This window comes from Medicago sativa, chromosome 7 (assembly GCF_051527215.1).
Source record: "Medicago sativa cultivar Bolivia chromosome 7, Bolivia_mono, whole genome shotgun sequence".
Classification (NCBI taxonomy): Eukaryota; Viridiplantae; Streptophyta; class Magnoliopsida; order Fabales; family Fabaceae; genus Medicago; species Medicago sativa.
Window position 1 is genome coordinate 78,208,985 of NC_140755.1, and position 21,608 is coordinate 78,230,592.

Below are 21,608 nucleotides of genomic sequence, written 5' to 3' on the forward strand. Positions count from 1 at the left end.
TGTATGATAAAAATTATGGTATAAATAATACGAATATAGTTATAGTGATATCATGTTTATTTTTTTATACATCATTGAAATAAGATACCCTACATTGAATCTTATTAAATATGTCGATAAAAAATAACGTCCTTATCAATGACCACCCAACAAAAATGATTTTATCGGCGAAGCTTGTCTCTTTTATCAAAGTTATTTCTAAGATTTTATAAGTGACAACGTGTCTAGCGTATTTGTTCCTCACAAAAATTTGTCTTATGTTCAAATTTAACTTTATTAGTGACTTCTTTCACTTTTTTCATGTATTTTATTTAAAGAGAGTTTAATATCGTTGTATAATAAAGTAATGGTCTAAATCATAGGAACATCATTATAGTGATGTGTTTTTTTATATATCAGTGAAAAAAGATACTATACATTGACTATTATTTAATATATCGATGAAAAATAATATTTTATCAATGATCACTCAACAAATGTTATTTTATCAATGATAGTTTGTCTCTTTTATTGGAGTTTAATAATATCATTGTAAAATAAAAGTTATGGTCTAAATAATAGGAACATTGTTATGGTGATATCATGTTTGTTTTGTTTTATATATCAGTGAAGAAGATACTTTACATTGAATTGTATTTAATATATCGATGAAAAATATCATTTTATCAATGACCAATCAATAAAAATTATTTTATCCGTGACAACTTGTCTCTTTTATCGAAGTTAATTTAATTTGTGACAACTTATCCCGTGCATTTGAGCTATTTCTATGATTTTATAAGTGACAACTTGCCTAACGTATTTGTTCCTAAAAAAAACTTGTCTTCTGTATGAAATTTAACTTTATCAGTTACAACTTATAAATTTTGTCTTGCATTTTAGTTAATGAGAGTTTAATTTCGTTGTATAATAACAATTATGGTCTAAATAATAGGAACTTCGTTACAGTGATATCATCTTTTATATATATATCAATAAAAGAAGATATTTTGCATTGAATAATATATAATTTATCGATGAAAAATATTATTTTATTAATGACCACACAACAAATATTATTTTATCAATGACAATTTGTCTCTTTTGTCGGAGTTAATTTCATTTATGACAACTTATCCCGTGCATTTGAGTTATTTCTAAGATTTTATAGGTGACTACTTGCCTAGCGTATTTGCTACTAAAAAAAACTTGTTTTATGTATGAAATTCAACTTTATCAATGAAAACTTATAACTTTTTTCACGCATTTTAGTTAAACAGAGTTTAACATCGTTGTATAATAAAAGTAATGGTCTAAATAAAAGGAACAACTAAAGGGCGTGATATGTTTTTTTTTATATATATCAGTGAAATAAGATACTCTATATTGAATTTAATATATCATATTGATGAAAAATATTATTTTATCAATGACAACTTAACAAAAATTATGTTATCGATGACAGCTTGTCTCTTTTATTAGAGTTAATTCCATTTGTGACAATTATCCCGTACATTTGAGTTATTTATAAGGTTTTATAAGTGACAACTTGTTTAGCGTATTTGCTCCTAAAAAAAAGTTCTAATCTTATGAAATTTAATTTTAGTGATGATAACCTATCACTTTTTACTTGCATTTTAGTTAAAGAGAGTTTAATATTGTTGTATGATCAAAGTTTATTAGAGTTAATTTTATTTGTGACAAATTATCCCGTACCTTTGAGCTATTTCTAAGATTTTATAAGTGACAACTTATCTTTTTTATCAAAGTTAATTCATTTTGTGACAACTTATCCCGTGCATTTGAGTTATTTTTTAGATTTTATAAGTGAAAACTCGTTTAGCGTATTTGCTCCTAAAAAAAACTTGTCTGTCGTATGAAGTTTAACTTTATTAGTGACAACTTATCATTTATTTTTTCATGCATTTTAGTAAAAGAGAGTTTAATATCGTTATATAATAAAAGTTTATGTGAGTTAATTTTATTTGTGACAACTTATCCCGTACATTTGAGTTATTTCAAAGATTTTATAAGTGCCAACTTGTCTTTTTTATCAGAGTTAATTTCATTTGTGACAACTTATATTATACATTAGAGATATTTATAAGATTTTATAAGTGACAACTTGTTTAGTGTATTTGCTCCTAAAAAAAACTTGTCTACTGTATGAAACTTAACTTTATTAATGAAAACTTATCACTTTTTTCATGCATTTAAGTTAAAAAGAGTTTTATATCGTTATATAATAAAAGTTTATTAGAGTTAATTTCATTTGTGAAAACTTTTTTTTTGAACAATTCATTTGTGAAAACTTATCCCGTACATTTGAGTTATTTCGAAAATTTTATAAGTGACAACCTGTCTTTTTTATCAGAGTTAATTTCATTTGTGACAACTGATCTCGTACATTTGAGTTATTTCTAAGATTTTATAAGTGATAACTCGCTTAGCGTATTTGCTACTAAAAAAACTTGTCTGCCGTATGATGTTTAACTTTATTAGTGACAACTTATCACTTTTTTCATGCATTTAGTTAAAGAGAGTTTAATATCTTTGTACGATAAAAATTATGGTAAAAATAATACGAATATAGTTATAGCGATATCATGTTTATTTTTTTATACATCATTGAAAGAAGGTACTCTACATTGAATCTTATTTAATATGTCGATAAAAAATAACGTCCTTATCAATGATCACTCAACAAAAATTATTTTATCAGCGAAACTTGTCTCTTTTATCAAAGTTAATTCCATTTGTGACAACTTATCGCGTCTATTTGAGTTATTTCTAAGATTTTATAAGTGACAACTTGTATAGTGTATTTGCTCCTAAACTAAAGTTGTTTTAGGTATAAAACTTAACTTTATCAGTGACAACTTATCAATTTTTCATGCATGTTAGTTAAAAGGAATTTAACATCGTTGTATAATAAAAGTTTATCAGAGATAATTTCATTTGTGAAAACTTATCCCGTACATTTGAGTTATTTCTAAGATTTTATAAGATCCAAATTGTCTTTTTTATCAGAGTTAAATTTATCTGTGAAAACTTATCCCGAGCATTTGATTTATTTCTAAGATTTTATAAGTGACGACTTGTGTATCGTATTTGCTCCTAAAAATAACTTGTATTGTGTATGAAATTTATATTTATTAGTGACAACTGACAACTTATCACTTTTTTAATTCATTTTAGTTAAACAGAGCTTAATATCGTTGTATAATAAAATTATGGTATAAATAATAGGAACTTTGTTATAGTGATATCACATTTTTTTATATATCAATAAAAGAAGATACTCTACATTGAATATTATATAATATATCGATATAAAATATTATTTAATCAATGACCACTCAACATAAATTATTTTATCAGTGACAACTTGTCTTTTTAACAGAGTTAATTTCATTTGTGACAACTTATCCCGTTCATTTGAGTTATTTATTTTATAAGTGACAATTTGTTTACCGTATTTGCTCCTAAAAAAAACTTAATTTCTTTATGAAATTTAACTTTATTAGTGACAACTTATCAAATTTTTCATGCATAAATTACAAAGAGGGTTTAATATCGTTGTATAAAAAAAGTTATGGTCTAAATAATACAAACATTGTTATAGTGATATAATTTTTTTTATTATATATCATTGAAAGAAGATACTCTACATTGAATATTATATAATATATCTATGAAAAATAAGATTTTATCAATGACCACTCAACAAAAATTATTTTATCCGTGAAAACTTGTCTATTTTATCGGATTTAATTTAATTTATAACGACTTATCCCATGCATTTGAGTTATTTATAAATTTTTATTAATGACAACTTGTCTAGCGTATTTGCTCATAAAAAAAACTTGTCTTATGTATGAAATTTAACTTTATTAGTGACAACTTATCACTTTTTTCATGCATAAATTATAAATAGAGTTTAATATCGTTGTATAATAAAAGTTATTGTCTAAATATTAGGAACATTGTTATACTGATATAATTTTTTTTATATAAACATATGTGCGACAACTTGTCTCTTTTATCAGAGTTAAATTTATTTGTGAAAACTTATCCCGGACATTTGATTTATTTCTAAGATTTTATAAGTGACCTCTTGTCTAGCGTATTTGCTCCTAAAAATAACTTGTCTTATGTATGAAATTTATATTTATTAGTGACAACCAACAACTTATCACTTTTTTAATGCATTTTAGTTAAAGAGAGCTTAATATCGGTGTATAATAAAATTATGGTATAAATAACAGGAACTTCGTTATAGTGATATCACATTTTTTTATATATCAATAAAAGTACATTGGATTTTTTATTATATATCGATAAAAAAGATTATTTAATCAATGGCCACTCAACATAAATTATTTTATCAGTGACAACTTGTCTTTTTAACAGAGTTAATTTCATTTGTGACAACTTATCCCTTTCATTTGATTTATTTATTTTATACGTGACAATTTGTTTAGCGTATTTGCTCCTTAAAAAAACTTATCTTCTTTATGAAATTTAACTTTATTAGTGACAACTTATCATTTTTTTCATGCATAAATTACAAAGAGAGTTCAATATCGTTGTATAAAAAAAGTTATGGTCTAAATAGTAGGAACATTGTTATAGTGATATAATTTTTTTTATATATCAGTGAAAGAAGATACTCTACATTGAATATTATGTAATATATCTATGAAAAATAAGATTTTATCAATGACCACTCAACAAAAATTATTTTATCCGTGAAAACTTGTCTATTTTATCGGAGTTAATTTCATTTGTGACAACTTATCCTGTGCATTTGAGTTATTTATAAATTTTTATTAATGACAACTTGTCTAACGTATTTGCTCCTCAAAAAAACTTGTCTTATGTATGAAATTTAACTTTATTATTGACAACTTAACACTTTTTTCATGCATTTTAGTTAAAGAGAGTTTAATATCGTTGTACAAAAAAAGTGATGGTATAAATAATAGGAACATCATTATAGCGATATCATGTTTTTTATATATCAGCGAAAGAAGATACTCTACATTGAATCTTATTGAATGTATCAATGAAGAATATTATTTTATCAATGACCACTCAAAAAAAATTATTTTATCAGTGACAACTTGTCTTTTTTGTCAGAGTTATTTTCATTTGTGACAACTTATCCCATGCATTTGAGTTATTTCTAAGATTTTATAAGTGACAATTTGTTTAGGGTATTTGCTCCTCGAAAAAGCTTGTCTTTTGTATGAAATTTAACTTTTTTTGTGACAACTTATCATTTTTTCATGAATAAATGATAAAGGGAGTTTAATATCGTTGTATAATAAAAGTGATGGTATAAATAATAGGAGCTTCGTTTTAGTGTATCACTTTTTTATATATCAATAAAAGAAGATACTCTATATTGAATATTATATAATATATCGATGAAAAATATTTTTATCAATGACCACTCAACAAAAATTATTTTATCAGTGACAACTTGTCTATTTTATCGGAGTTAATTTCATTTGTGAAAACTTATCCCCGTGCATTTGTGTTATTAGTAAGATTTTATAACTGACAACTTGTCTAGCGTATTTCTCCTCAAAAAAAACTTGTTTTATGTATGAAATTTAACTTTATTAGTGATAACTAATTACTTTTTTTTATGTATTTTAGTTAAAGAGAGTTTAATATCGTTGTATAATAGAAGTTATGGTATAAATAATAGAAACATCATTATAGTGATTTCATGTTTTTTTTATATATCAGTAAAGAAGATACGTTACATTAAATATTATTTAATATATCGATAAAAAATATTGTTTTATCAATGAACATTCAACAAAAATAATTTTATCAATAACATCTTGTCTCTTTTATTAGAGTTAATTAATTTGTGACAACTTATCCTATGCATTTTAGTTATTTCTAGAATTTTATAAGTAACAACTTATCTAGCGTATTTGCTCTGAAAATAAACTTGTCTTCTGAATGAAATTTAACTTTATTAGTGACAATTTATCACTTTTTCATGTATTTTAGTTAAAGAGTTTAATATCGTTGTACCATAAAAGTTATTGTGTAAATAATAGGAACTTCGTTTTAGTGATATCAGTTAAAGAGGAGACTCTATGTTGAATATTATATAATGTATCGATTAAAAACTTTATTTTTTTATTGATCACTCAACAAAAATTATTTTATCAATGACAGTCTGTCTCTTTTATCAGAGTTAATTTCATTTGTGACGACTTATCCCGAGTATTTAAGTGATTTTTAAAATTTTATAAGTGACAACCTGTCTAGCGTATTTGCTCCTCAAATAAGAGGTTTACTGGATTTGGGAGTAAATTTCTTAGTTGAAGTATCTCTACTAATGTTAGATGTACCACCAATGTTTTTCTCTTCTAATACTTGTTTTCTTTTGTCTCTTATCTTAATATGTTGTTGAGTAAGCTGAAGGTGATCCATTAGATTGGTTGATGGCAGAATTTGTGTGTTTATAACAGTGTGTTGTTTTGAGTTTCTAACATCATTTGTTTGTAATCGAAATTTAGGTGAGACAAATAATTTTCATTGGTTCCCATAAAATGGTACTCATTACTATTCTAGATTAGGTAGTATACGATAGACTTTGATTAGACAGAACTATTCAATTTGGTCAATTGATAATGCTATTTTTATTAGGGTTGTGTTAACTTGTGGCTTAAGGGCACAAGTTAAGAAGCTAAAAATGGAAGTAAAACATAATTTTTGTCTTGAAAACATAAGATTTTAAATTTCTAAAACATAGAATGCCCAATTTCCAATAAAATGTTTCTATATTTAATCTCTTAACTTGTGCCTTAAGGGCATAAGTTAACATTTGCCTTTTTATTAATATAATCGTTACAGGTACTGTTTATTACATTGTCCAATGTCATCATTTGTCTAACACATGTTTTGACTTTCATTTTTGAATACATAGTTACAACTAGCGCTGGACAAAATTGGGCTGTCCGACCCAATCCGCCCGGACCGATATGCCCGCGGGTAGACGGGTCGGTTCAAACGGATAACTCGGTTCAAGCGGGTAAGCAGACCCGGTCTTCACTGGTTTGGTTCAGTCGGCTGCGGGTGGGTGATCCGAACCCAGCGAAGCCCGTATCCGACCGGCCCAATATATATTTATTATATAATTATTTTACTATATATAAAAATCTAATAATTAAACCTGTATCAAACGGTGTCGTACTGTGTTTATGTAAATATTTCAGTTCTCACCACAAATTCTTTGTAACCATCAACAACAGCCGCCGCTCACAAACATGCCATCTCTTCTTAGTTTTCTCCGATCTCCGCCGTTTAAAAACTCTCTTTGCTCCGACGACCTCTCTATTAATTAATTTCTCTCTTCAGGAACAACAAGAACAACTCAAAATTTTATTGATTTGGAAGATTTCATCGAAAATGAAAATGGAAGGAAGACACTGATTTGGAATGATTGATGTTTCTCTCATGCTCTTCATTCCCAACCTGATATTATTTATTTCTTTCATTCTTTCTTTGATTTGTATTGGGGTTCTAGATCTGGAAGTTTCATAGGTTTGTAACATTTGAGGGTTTATGTTAGTATGTATTGTGAGCATTTTGTAATGAATTTGTGGGTTTCTGTTTGTATGTATCAGAGTAGTGTTTTTGTTCCATCGATTCTTCTTCCTTGCTATTCTTTGTTTTTTTTTTAACTGGAACATGAACAACCGAATGAACTCGTCCGAAAATCCGACAAACCGAGAAAACCGAAACCGATCTAACCGGGGATAACAAATGGACGGAAATGGGTGGAAGTTTCTCACCCGTCGGAAGACTCGGTTTCCGATTTCCAGCCCGAATTCCGACCCTAACCGTCCGCTGTCCACCCCTAGTTACAACCCAGTTGACATAGTTAATTTCCTTAGTTAACAGCCTATGGTTTCTTAAGGGTAGTGAGTTGGTCTATTAGTTTTTATGTTGGTCACACGCTTCTGCTCATGAGTTGCTCTATTGACATTTCTCCAACTTAAATGAGTAGTTTCCAGCGTACATAAATTTGATATTCATTAATAAACTAGTTCTTCTACCCGTGCTGCCGCACGGGCCATAAAAAGCTAAAAACATTACTTGCTATTCATTTTTCCATGTCGAAATAAATTAGCGAAACATGTGTGATACACTCGATACATTGTAATGTATTGTGAATAGAGTAATTAATTATATTGTTATTACATATTATATAATGGATGTTAAAATAAAACACCACCCTAGCCATTAGTGGATATCATATTGCACTTTTCTTCTATCACCTTCCATTAAATCCAAGTTACAGCACCTACATGATGAGGCTTCTTGGGGAAATGTTGACGAAAATTGCAGCTGATCTGTTGAACAAACCTGCTGGAGGAGGTAACACAAAACATATACATCATTGTTAGCAATAAGTCATCTTATGGTGGTGATACATATTAAATTATCCTAAGTTTTAGTGATTCAACTAAAGTGAGTAACATTCTTACGTACCATTACTTGTTATCCCTCTAATAGCATTATGTATTTGATGGTTCAGAGGCAATTACTATCATTAGTAGGTAACCTGCATTGACATCCTTTATAAACAACAATCACTTGCACATAAAGCATGGCAGCACATAAACTTCCTTCCTACATGTAAGCACCTGTATAACATGATAATATCATCTGCAATTAGAGGGAAGTTTGTGGCAAATTTAAAGACAGCACAGTGGTTGCAAAATTATTACATTATATTGAATTAGAGATTACCTCATCAGATTCGTCAAGTTGGATGCAAAAGTCAAATTAATTAACTGCTTTCGCATCACATCTGAAAAACTACAGATTTCGAAAAACTTCTTTATACACCACATTCGACGTATTACTAATGCAATTACCATATTCATTGATCAACATAATCTTCAGCCCCTTCTTTGATGTAACTCTTGATACTTCAACGTTAAACTCACCTATTTTCTTATTGATATCCAGAAATAGGAAATAGATTTCATATCTTTGAGCCCACTGTATTATAGTAACCTGCAGAAAAACCTCATGTATATGTGTCGTGGAATCTCATCTCTTCATCATATCAAACCTGGAGACTTTTCAGAAAAATTTCATTCCAGTCACAATACATGCAGATTAGACATCAGTAAAGGAATGCCAAAATATTCTTTACTTTCTAAAAGAGAAATCAAATGTCAAAGTTTCAACATCAAGGCCATGGACCAATATTGATTACAAACTACATACATCCACCAAACAGAAATCAAAAGAAGTTGAAATTTGTATCTATAAGATAACGTCAATACACAAACAAAACTATTGTTCACACACATTAAAACTGCGGTGCAGAACAATAGAATGATGTGTAATATATAATACTAATATACACTTCAATGTTTCATTCTATCAGTGTTTCGAAGAAAACAAAAAACAAAATCTTCGTCTGAATCCATTTTATTTTCAATCAATCTGTGAATATGTAATTAAAATCAAGTGACCAAATAAGTTCTAGAATAAAACCAACTTCCATTTCATTCTAAACAAAGCAATATAATAAACAGAAAATATAGGACCATTAGCATGAAACGTAAATGTACTCAACTAACGACGTTACATAAGAGGTGGGAAACCAAATATTGTTTGCAGCCACAAAAAGAATTCAAAGTCTTAAATCATCAACTGTAGAACTTCCTACATACTCTCCCAACCAAACATAAACACATAAAATCTACCTAGTTGATTAACAAAAACAATTTTATCTGGGCTTATCCGACTAATATTAAAGCCTGTATCTCTTGCTAGCATATGATATGTTTTAGAGTGCTTGGACAACTTGTTGAAACTTCAAAAAATGACACTTAGATTAATTGATACAAATGTGAAAAACAAAAGGTATACAGAATTGATAAAAAGTTTTGGAAGTACCCTATATGGACTCAACCTATCAAATTAGAAGTAGGTGGGAGTGGAGTATCTCAAATGTATTTAAGCAGAAATCTGTAGTTTCACTATCTGCAACTATACACAAAAGTAAGTAAAGAATTGAACTTATAAGAGAAGAAATGGTAGAAAAAATAACAAATCAGAAGAATCACTTTTTACAAAATCATGGAAAGTTTTGGGAAATTTGCTGAAATGTGTTCCAATAACAATCCAAGTAGTTTTGTTTTTAAACGGAAAATTTTATTTTCGTCAAAGTTTTGTGTAAGGCACACAAAACCCGCGGAAGCAAACAAAGAAAAATGAAATACAAAGGCTGCTCCGATAAAAAACGGAACATCAAAGCCAAACTCAAAAGCCACAAAAAAAACCACAACAAAAAACAATAGCCCGCCCAAACAATGAAGATGCCATGAATTTCGAGATTTGGATGTGATATGGGATTTTCTTCTCGGTCTGTACACTCTCACTCTCAACCAAATTTACTTACCCATAAACAAACACTAAAACACAATTCAACCAAATTGGAACAGACCCAATCCACTAAATTGATAACAATGATTGAATGAATACCTGCTCGCTGATAAGATCAGGACCGTGGCCGTCCGTCTCAGGTTTGCCGGCGCGGAAGAGAAGAAAGGTGATGCTATTTTAGTCGACGGCAGTCTGTTTAGGCTGATTTGGTAGACGACGGACGGTGGCGATCAAGTCGACGATGGACGGCGGCGATTGAGTCGACGACGGCGATGGATGAGAGGAGAAATACGACTATGATTGAGGATAGATATGGTAGAAAGTATGGTTATTGATATGTTGAGGGAGAGGTTTGTTGGTCGTCGTCCATGGATGGGGGAGAAAGTTGGCGGCGGTGATGATGATAAGAGGAAGAAGAAACATGTGAGCTTGTTTTGAGAAAAGAGGAAACGTGTGAGAAGAGGTTGGGACATGAAGAAGAGAGAGAATTTTTTTTAGAAAATGAACCCTAAAAAACGTGTATCAGTTTTTTGTTTGAAAATAGTAGCAATACATGGGAAATATACAGCAATTAAATGAGGTTGGGAAGTCTAACGTGGAGATTCAAAATAGAGGAAGGAAATTATCATTTGAATTAAGCAACATAGATTAATCTAACGGCTGAAACGATTTGGAGCCAAAAATTAGGATTAGGGTTAGGGAATTAGGGTAAGCATGTTTGCTAGGATTAGATATAAAGGATTGCCTTTAATGTATTAATCAATAATTGGAGAGTTATATGAAATTCTGCCTTGTGTTACATAAATTTTCTTCTACTTCATAAAATTCATTTTTGCTTGTTAAAAAAAACAAAAAAAAAAAGATTCTCTGCTTAAATATAATTTAATATATCGGTGACAAATATTATTTTATCAATGTTCTCCTAAAAATATTATTTTATCAATGACAACTTATCTCATGAATTAGAGTGAATTTCATTAGTAGCAACTTTCTGGTTCATTTGAGTTTTTAAAAAAAATTATAAATGATAACTTGTCTCGTGTATTTCACCAAAAACAACTTGTCTTATGTATCGGATTTAATTTTATCAGTGACAGCTTACCACTTGCATTTGAGTTATTTTTATAATTTTTATCAGTGACAAATTCTTTCGTGCTTAATAGTTCAATTAATCAATGTAAACTTCTTCCGTCCATTTTAATTATTAATTTTAATCAATGTCAATTTCTTTCATACATTTTAGTTAACGATGGTTTAATGACATTGTGTAATCAAAGTTATGGTCTAAAAATAGGAACACCATTATAGTGATATCATATTTTTATACATATCAGTGAAATATATCAAATATAAATATTATTTTATCAATGACCTCTCAATAAAAATTATTTTATCGATGAGAACTTGTCTCATTTATCAGAATTGATTTCATTAGTGACGAATTGTATTAGTGAAAACATGCAAGTTCATGATAGTTTAATTGTATAAATCTCAAATAATGACACCCATTGCAAATAATTTTTTTAATAAATTGATTAAGGATCCACATTTTTTAGAGTTGGATCGGTTAAAAATATACAATTAATTTTTGAAATACATCTCCCTTTTTAATTTTGACTAAGTGATCACAACCATTGATTTTTTTTTTTTGGCTAAGCAAGTAGAGAGGACACGCATCAAGAGGAAACACAGACATCACAACCATTGATTAAGAGTACCAATAATATTTAAAGTTTAATGGTAATGAGTTGACGATCGAAAAATAATTTTACACGTACAACCAATTAAAACATTTTTTTAAGAGAACCAATTAAGTAACTTACATCTAATTGTAAATACTCATATCAATTTTTTCACATTTTTTTCTCAAAGATCAGCCATTTAATTTTAGAATTTAATAACAATTGAATGTATTGTACAGCAATTGAATGTATTGTACAGCATAGGCTACCAGTTTTCATTTTTTTTTTTCTTTTCGGTAATCCAACTTTTAAGTTTTATAATTTATCTCTCCCACCCTTTATTATTATTATTTTTAGACAAATGCTCATTTGTTAATTTTATTCTCTCTCTTCATCAAAGGAATTTGAGAAGCTCTCCTCTTCTAACAAACCCTAGCCGCCGGATTACTGTTCACAACCTCCATGATTAATTTCCGGCTGCCTTTGGCTGAACCACACTCATAATCTTGACCTATTCCTTATCATCTATCATTCAGATCAAATAGATTTGTGAACTTCTCAACCACCACCTTCTTGGCTAGATCTCGGCCAACATAGACAACCTTTTAAAAAATCAATACCATAAAAAGACTCTTCTCCAACTCCTCTACAAAACCCACAAAAAAGATCATAATTTGAAACACTTTCCCCGTCGACCTTCACACCAGAAATTGCGACCTCCGCGCCTGAAATTGCAACCGCCGCTGTTATGGTATGAAACTGGGTTGGTGTCTTCATCAAGGTCAAGTTCTTTACATCTTATGTTTCCATTACATGCAACAACAACAACAGTTAAAAGATGAAATTGGATCTGATTCTCTTGTATTTTGAAAAGATGTAAGAATTTCTGATGTAGATCAAATAATCTTTTTCTATTGATATTTTTTGACAATCCTTCTATTGGATTTTGATAAAAAAAATATATTTTTTTTTTCTGAAAATCCCGAATTTTGTTTCCAGCAAAAATGAAGACTTTTTTTTTCTTCCATAATATCAATAGAAAAACCATTTTTTCTGCAAATTTTGTTTTTTTGACGTTGTTACAGAATGATGTAAACAGAAGAATTCTCTTTCTTTCTCTGTTTTTTTTTTTTTTTTTCTAAGTCTAAATGAGGACTGTTCTTTTTAGAATATGTAAAGAATTTTCTCTTTCACAGTTGAATAATAAAAAAACTCACATGTTGAATAATAAAAAATCACAGATCTGTGTATTTTAATAGCTTAATAGCAACAGGTTGTAGAAACAAATTAATGGAAGTGAAAATTGTAGACACAGTTTACATCAGACAAAATTGTTATCTATTTTGATGTTTGTACTCATCTTTATTTTCTTTTTCTTGTTCTTAATCCTTCATGGTTGTTTTTCCTTTTTATTTTTAAGCTATTTTTTTCTTATACAAAATAGTATAAACTTTATTTTTACTCAATTTTTTTTCTTTCAAAAATAATAATAAACTAAAGGAAGATTGTGTAAGTTTAGAAGTATTTGAAAAAGATTGAACAAACACCATTGATACAAAATAGTATAAACTTTATTTTTACTCAATTTTTTTTCTTTCAAAAATAATAATAAACTAAAGGAAGATTATGCAAGTTTATAAGTATTTGAAAAAGATTGAACAAACACCATTGAATCATTGATACATTCGTTTTAGGTGATACATCCATTGAATCACCTTTCCTATCCATACTTACACATTTAAGTTTGTTGTTCTCCATCTTTGTTACTTACACATTCATTTAAGTTTGTTGTTCTCCATCTTTGTTTTCTTTTCTCCCTTTTATCTTGCAACTTCAATGATACATTCATATAATTACAACAAATAAGATTGCTACTTCTTTTGGTATTTGTACTCATCTTCCTTCTCTTGTTGTTCTTACTCTTTTATAGTTATACGCACCCTCTCTGTTTCTTTCTTGTTTCTTGTTTTTTTCCTGTAAAAAACGAAGGGTAAAGTTTGCAAAAATATAAAGACATAACTTTATTATAGTTTGGATATGAATGTTGTTTGGTATACTTTGAGGTAGAGTTTGTTATGTCTGTGCAATTGAAAAAAATAAAGTGATCTTTATATAGTTTAAGATGATGATATGAAGGACATAAAGAAGGAAGAAGTTTAGTTTGTATAGTGAAGGACATAAAGAAGAAAGAAGAATTGTTCTTGTTACCTTACATTTTCTTTACATTTCCTGCAAAAAAAAAATGATTAAAAAGATGGAGTAGATGATGAAACATAGATATACATGATATACATATAAATTGTATCTACTTCTTTCTATTGCAATTTAATGGCTCTGTATTTCCTTTTTCTTTTCAAAACAAAAATAGAAGGAAAACATTCTAAGTATTTTAACTGTCTTTCTTTTTTTCTTCCAGTAAAAATAAGGAAAAAGTAATAGAAAAGAAAAACACATTAGGAATGGTGTTTGTATACCTTGATGTAGATCATGTGATATTGATTTAGCAAAAAGCTGTAGTCAGTTTTATTTACATGTTGATATGAAGAAAAAATTATGAAAAATATTATTTATCAAAGAAAAAGAAGAGATATTGTTACCCTTATTGTGATCTACTTTTCTTTTACACCTTCGTCAATCAAAAGAGGAAATCTACCTGCATAATAAGAAGAAAATGAAGATTAGAATCAGGGAAAAGATTGAAATAAAAATAAGAAATGGTGAGAGAGAAAGAAGATCAATGTGTTAAATGGACTATTGAATCTTGTATATAAAAGTGTGTTGAGAATAAAATGAGTTTGAATTTGAATTTCAAATTTAAGAGCCAAAAGTTTGGAGTAGAGAAGTGTGATTTTTGATTGAAAAAATTCTGACTTTATTTTGTGGTAATATGATTTAATATTTTATGTTTGAAATTTGAAATTCAAATTTAGAAGAGAGAAGAAAGTGTGGGAAATTTTTTAGGGAAGATAAAGTTTTGCTTTTTTTCAAAATGACTTTTCCAATTATGCTTTCTTTTCTCACGTGACAGAAAGACTTTCCCTTTGGAATCCAATTTGAAAAACTAAACTGCACACATGTCAATTAAAGGAGCTCCCCACTTGTCAAGCAAAGCAGCAGCCAAATGGCACACAACCACGCTGCCAGATGTCACGCTCTTGTGCAGCGTGCACTCCTATCTTATATTATAAGAGATGGATTCATAGATACTAGTATGGACACCCGTGCCAAGCACGGGTTAGAATTTCGTCATTCTTAAGGGAGATGAAATTGTGATATATCAAGATTTAGTTAAATCTCCACATTGGATACAATATTGGAGGTTGAAGAACAAATAAGTGAAAAATAAAATCATATACTTAAGCCTTAAAATTTTGGATGAAGATGTAACATCATTCTCACTTATGTGATTGCTCTTTCTGCAATGTGTCGATTCACACAAGTGTTGAGATCACGGTGGAGGTGGATCATAGTCACGGAGAGTCTCATACTTAATGGAGTGATGTTAATGTGTCAAGTGTAGGTTAAAATAACACATTGAATGCAATAGTAGATGTTGAGAAACATATAAGTGAGATCACTCATATATCTAATATCTTAAGATTTTGGATGAAGCTGTGATTTCAATCTCACTTGTGCGCTTGCTTTTCTCCTAATGTTATGATACAACCTAATAAAGGTTCCCACGAAAGTCCCAACATTATGCTGATTTGTTTTGTTATTTTTTTTGTGCCATTTGATTAATTTTGTATCTTAAATTTTAGTTTTTGGATTTATTTTAAATTCCTTCACTTTTGGTCTTTGGAACGATTTGACAATAGAAAAATACAGGCGTGTTCTTCTACGTTGACAAAATACATGTTTATTAAACATTTTAAGTCGATGTGGCATTTTTTTAATGAATCTATTATTTTGGTAGCATAATTACTCAGTAATTTTCAACTCCTTCAACAAATTCATAAAATTATCAGCAACTCATTCTATTTTCTATACTTTCACAAGTAAAGCACGCTTTCCTTAGTTTTTCCGTCTCGTGTACAAATTCCTTTTTCACCTTATTTCTTTTTCTAAGTTACTTTCTCTTTTATCTTGAAAGAAAAGAACAAAGACATCCCTATATAAAACCGCCACCAACCACATTTTTTACCTTGTTGTCCCTTTGAGCTTATTTGATTATCTCAAGTCTCACACTTGAGGGAAATATGTTAATGTGTCATGTGTCATTTAAACTTCTACATTATATGTTAGAGTAGATATTGAGCAACATATAAGTGAGATGACTAATATACCCAATGTCTTAAGGTTTTGAGTTTAAAAGTGGTGTGAATTTCACATGTGGGGTTTCTCTTGGTCAAATGTGATGATCAAACCCATTGTAGGCACTATAAGAACTCTGAAGACCATGATGAATTATTTTGTTAGTTTTTGGATTTCGTTTTCTTAATTTTTTTATATTAAATATACGTTTTTGGATGTCATTCACTTTCATGCAAATATTTTTATCCAACCTCTATATATTATTTAAAATACCTTCACTTTTGCTTTTGGGTGGGATCTAACAATGAAATAATACATGTGTTTTGTTGAGTTGACAAAGCGACAATTTAAAATTATGTGACATTTTTTTATTGAGTTTATTTTTATTGGGTAGAATAACTACTCATAAATCTCCAACTCCTCCAACTAAACCATAAAATTACCAATAACTCGCTCTATTTTCAATACTTCCACGAACGAAACACTCACTAATTTTTTTCATCATTTCTCTTATTTTCAAATTACTTTTCATATTCTTTCTTTTTCTAGTTTCATTTCTCTCTTTTCGTGAAAGTTAGAATCATAAACTCATCTACATGAAATCACCGTCAATCCACTTTTTTAACCATGTTATGCCTCCGTTTGACCTTATTTGGTCATGTCACCAGATTACAGACGCAGAGAGTCTCACACTTAAGGAAGGCGTGTTAATGTGTCAATTGTGATTTAAAGTTCCACATTAGATGCAATAGTAGATGTTGAGACACATATAAATGAGATGACCAAAATAAGAATAGATGTTTAATTTTTATATTAAATTTAAATTTTTTGTTGTTGTTCGCTATCATGCAAATTTTTTAATCAATCCCTATTTTTTAAATTTCTTTACTTTGTGTCTTTGGTGGGATTTAATCATGGAAAAACTCTAATGTGTTATGCTGAATTAACAAAATACGTGTTTATTAGAATTTCTTCGATGTTATTGTGTTTTTTTAATTAAGTCTGATTTTTGGCAAATTAATTACTCAACTCCTTCGACTCACTTTATTCTTTATAACCTCATGGACAAAACACACATTTTTTTTTACCGATATCATTTATCTCAATCTCAAATTTCTTTTTCATCTTCTTTCATTTTTCTATTTTTCTTTCCCTCTTCCCGTGAAAGAAAGGAACAAAAATCTCCCTCCATTAAATCACCACCAACCCACATTTTTTCTTTTGTTGTGCCTCAGTTTGACCTTATTAGACTATGTCATATAAATACGGACACGGAGAGTCGTACACTTGGGGAGGAGATGTTAACATGTTAAATATCAGTTAAAGTTCTACAATTGATGGAATAGTATATGTTGAATAACATATACATGAGACGACTCATATATATATGCCTAGATATTTTGAATGAAGATTTAATATTAATCTCACTTGTGTACCAAAAAAAAAATATTAATCTCACTTGTGTTGTTTATCATATAGTCTAATGTGATGATACAACCCAGTGTAGGCTCCATGAGAGGTGATAACATTATAATGATTTGTTTTGTTAGTTTTTGGGTGTCATTTATTCTACGTTTTTTATCTTAAATTTATATTTTTGATGTCATTCACTTTTGTGCAATTTTTTTGTCAAGACAATATTTTTTTTCAACCTCTATTAATTTAAATTTATTCGCCTTTTTTAGAGTACAGACAAAGGATAAAGTTAGTTATGAGGTGCCAACTTAGTTGAGACGTCATAACTTTCTCTTAATGTTTTGTTTCTATTCCTTTAGTAAAAGAATAAAAAAAATTCTCCACCTTTAGTCTTTTGTGGGATCTTACCAAAGAAAAATGTTGATGTGTTATACTAACTTAACAAAATACATGTTTATTAGACATTTAATATTGATATAGATTTTTTTTTTTAATAAGTATAATATTTTGGTAGTATAGTTACTCAGTAATCTCTAACTCCTTCAACAAACCCATAAAATTAACAACAATTTATTATTTTCCCTTATTAATTCTCTACGTTCAAATTCCTTTTTCATCTTTTTTCTTTTTCTAATTTATTTTCTTTTTTCTCATTAAAGAAATAAAAAAAAACATCCATCTTTGAAATCACCACCAACCCATCTATTTTACTATGTTGTGCCTCTGACTTTATTAGGCTATCTAACCAACTCACATATACAAAGAGTCTCACACTTAAAAGAGAGATGTTAAAGTGTCATGTGTGATTTAAACTTTTATGTTGGATGCAAGAGTAGATGTTAAACAAAATATTAGTGGGATGACCCATAGACCTTATGTATTAAGTTTTTGGGTCAAAATGCGGTGCCAATCTCATTTATGGGAATTCTCTTAGCCAAATGTGGTGATCCAACTCATTGTATACTCCCATAAAACTTTGAACATTATGATGAATTGCTTTCTTAGTTTTTTTTTTTATGTCATTTGCCTAAAAAAAATTATTAGATAAAAAATATTTCTTTTTTTATTTTATTTCAAATTCCTTCCCTTTTGCTCTTTGGTGGAGAACAAACCATGAAAAAACGCCAATGTGTTATAATGAGTTGACAAAATGCATACTTAAATTATTTTAAATTCCTTCACTTTTGGTCGTTGGTAAATGAGTTACATATGCACACAACAACAAAAAAATGTTCAAATTTTGATCTGCAATGGATGAAATATGTGGGAACACAAATAAGGGAAATAATGGTCAATGTTTCAAATTTAAAAGGAATGAAAATCCACATTTTTTTGAAATACATTGAAACAATTTGATTGTCATTGATATTGCTATAAATACAATAATTAGTGGTTAATTGGTATTATATATTTCTAAAAAATGTTTGATTAGAAATATGATATTGCAGTGTTTCAAAAAAAAAATGATATTGTAATATTTACATATATATGTTAACATAGTAAATGATGCCACAATTGAATTTTGAGTGAAGACAAAATTTAGTTTCATGTGACAATTGAGACCCATTTTAGTTGCTAAGAAAAAATAAAAGTACCTTTTAGTTCCATAAAATAAATTAGAAAATCTAGTTTCTATCTCACTATGCGTAAATATATTTTGGCTAAACTGCACTTTTTGCCCCATAAGTTTTAAAATGTTGCGATTTTGGCCCCCTATTAAAAAAATGACCCCATATTTTGGGAAATATGCTCTTTTGACCCTCTAACATAAGGGAAATATGTTTTTTGACCCCTTATCTTTACAAAAAGTTGCGATTATGGCCCCTTTTTTTGGGACACATGGCGTCTTCTCAGCAATTTTTGGCCGAAAGGGGCCAAATTTGCCATTTGTTTAACGGGGGACCAAAATCACAACATTTTAAAACTTAGAAGGCGAAAAGTGCAGTTTAGCCAAATATTTTTCGTGAAGGCATCGATTTTTTTTAATGATTACCATAGATATAATTTTATCCTTTTTACTTATTCTTTTCAATAAGGTAATTATCATTTTTTATTATTTTCAAGACATGATCGTCTCTTCAATTATTTTGATGAACTAATTTGTTTGTAGAATCCATTAACAATACGAAAGTGAGCTAATGGAAGATAAAAAGAATTTAAGTCGGAGTTTTTATGTTCACACACCAAAATCTACATTTTTTCCTCCTCTCTATAAATTTACTAACAACTAATATTTGCCTGATTAAAAAGAAAGAAACCAACACAAAGGCAAAATAAATGTGTGGAGCAAATTTTCTTTCTCTAAATAGGTCTGTTTAAAAGATTAATAATTTTAACTTTTAGTAAGAAAAATTAATTTTGGAAATATATAATAAAAATAAATACGAAAGTGATTTAAGTAATTTAATCTAAAATAAATAGAAATGAGATATAAAATGATTTGACAATAGACAATAGGGTTTGCTGATGGTTAACAGATCTCTTTCAATGAGAATCAGAGGGTTCACAAAAAAAAAAAAAAAGTTACTACACATCCACACCTTTCATTTTATCTGGATTTAATGAATAAATTATGTCTTTAACAACTCTTATATTTAAACACCAATTATTCTCAAACACTAATTCAACACCTCATTTAATTTTTTTCTCTATTTCTTTCTTCCTCTCAATATTTTTCGTACTATTTGTTATATTCTTCTTCCGAATATTTTCGTACTATTTCTTATTATGTGCTAGTTTGACACTTCAATAACTGAAATGAAGACAAAAACATGTAAACTAATCGAATAAGATAAATTAACTATAATAATAATAATAATTAATGCAAATGCAAAAAAATGCATCCATCATCACCATGTCTAGTGACGATAGATGCTTACAGTTTGATACATAAAAAACAAACCATAAACGAACAACCAAACTATAAGATGATTGGTTTTGGACCCACTGAAAAAATGAGAGCAGTGAGTTTTTTTTTTTTTTGACAAATAGTAAGCATTTTTTTTTGTTGAGGGGAATAGTGAGCATTGTTGAAAACCCAAAAATACAATAAAATTGAAAAGAATTTTGAATTTTTTGGTTCATTACCGGAATTGTGTGAAGAATGGTGAAATTAGAACAATAACTATAGAAAAAATTCAAGAAAAATCACTAGATTAATGTATAGATTCAAAATTTGTCGCAAAAATATTTTATAATATATATTATAAAAGAGGTAGGATCCGTTGACACCAGGTATAAGTCGAAAAACTTACACCAAATTCAAACCATTAGATTAAGTTGATCTAATGGCTAACAACCGTCAAAAATAAAATTCCGTAAGACAAGCACATGATATCTTTCTTTGCTTTTCATTGGGATGAATCTACGTCCGTTTTGAAACATCTGGAAATACACATAACTACCGTCAAATCCAATCCCACCACTACTTTGAATCTAAGTCATGGTTAATCCATTATCTTCCGGTCAAAAAAAAAAAGTCATGGTTAATCAAAAGCTTGAAGCACCTCTTTCAATTAGGTTAATTATATTTTTGTACAAAGTGAAAAAGGAAAAGATTTAATATTGGTAATGAGTTTTAACATCAAAGTCGAAAAGTGCATACACTGATTTGATTCCGATGGTGGTGGTAATTAATGAAAATACAAAGTTGCACATGAGTGATTGATTATGGTTATGGAGTATTAAAACTATAAGCAATGCAAAAAGCAATGTTCCGTCAATTAAAAATTTGAATTTGGATCTAATTTGCAACTATGTCAATGGTATAATAAGTTCTGGAGAGTGCAGGCAAGAAAACGTTTGATCACGTTGATAGTGGCAGCGAGAGTGAAAAAA

General features: G+C 28.9%; 2 long non-coding RNA genes across 4 annotated transcripts; both read right to left on the reverse strand.

The window, feature by feature from the left end:
- Window positions 1–8,139: 8,139 nt before the first annotated feature.
- Window positions 8,140–11,096, reverse strand: LOC146908816 (uncharacterized). 3 transcript variants are annotated; one of them, XR_015019054.1, is made up of 4 exons: window positions 10,519–11,096; window positions 8,767–10,023; window positions 8,506–8,660; window positions 8,140–8,382 (listed from the first exon to the last, which is right to left on the reverse strand). It is a non-coding gene; the product is annotated as an uncharacterized LOC146908816 (long non-coding RNA). The 3 variants fall into 3 exon arrangements; XR_015019055.1 differs by having other exon boundaries at window positions 8,767–9,101; window positions 10,519–10,993; XR_015019053.1 differs by lacking the exon at window positions 10,519–11,096 and having other exon boundaries at window positions 8,767–10,410.
- A 2,646-nt stretch (window positions 11,097–13,742) lies between these two features.
- On the reverse strand, window positions 13,743–15,289 carry LOC146908817 (uncharacterized). The gene is made up of 2 exons (XR_015020031.1): window positions 14,699–15,289; window positions 13,743–14,330 (listed from the first exon to the last, which is right to left on the reverse strand). It is a non-coding gene; the product is annotated as an uncharacterized LOC146908817 (long non-coding RNA).
- Between the last annotated feature and the right edge of the window lie 6,319 nt (window positions 15,290–21,608).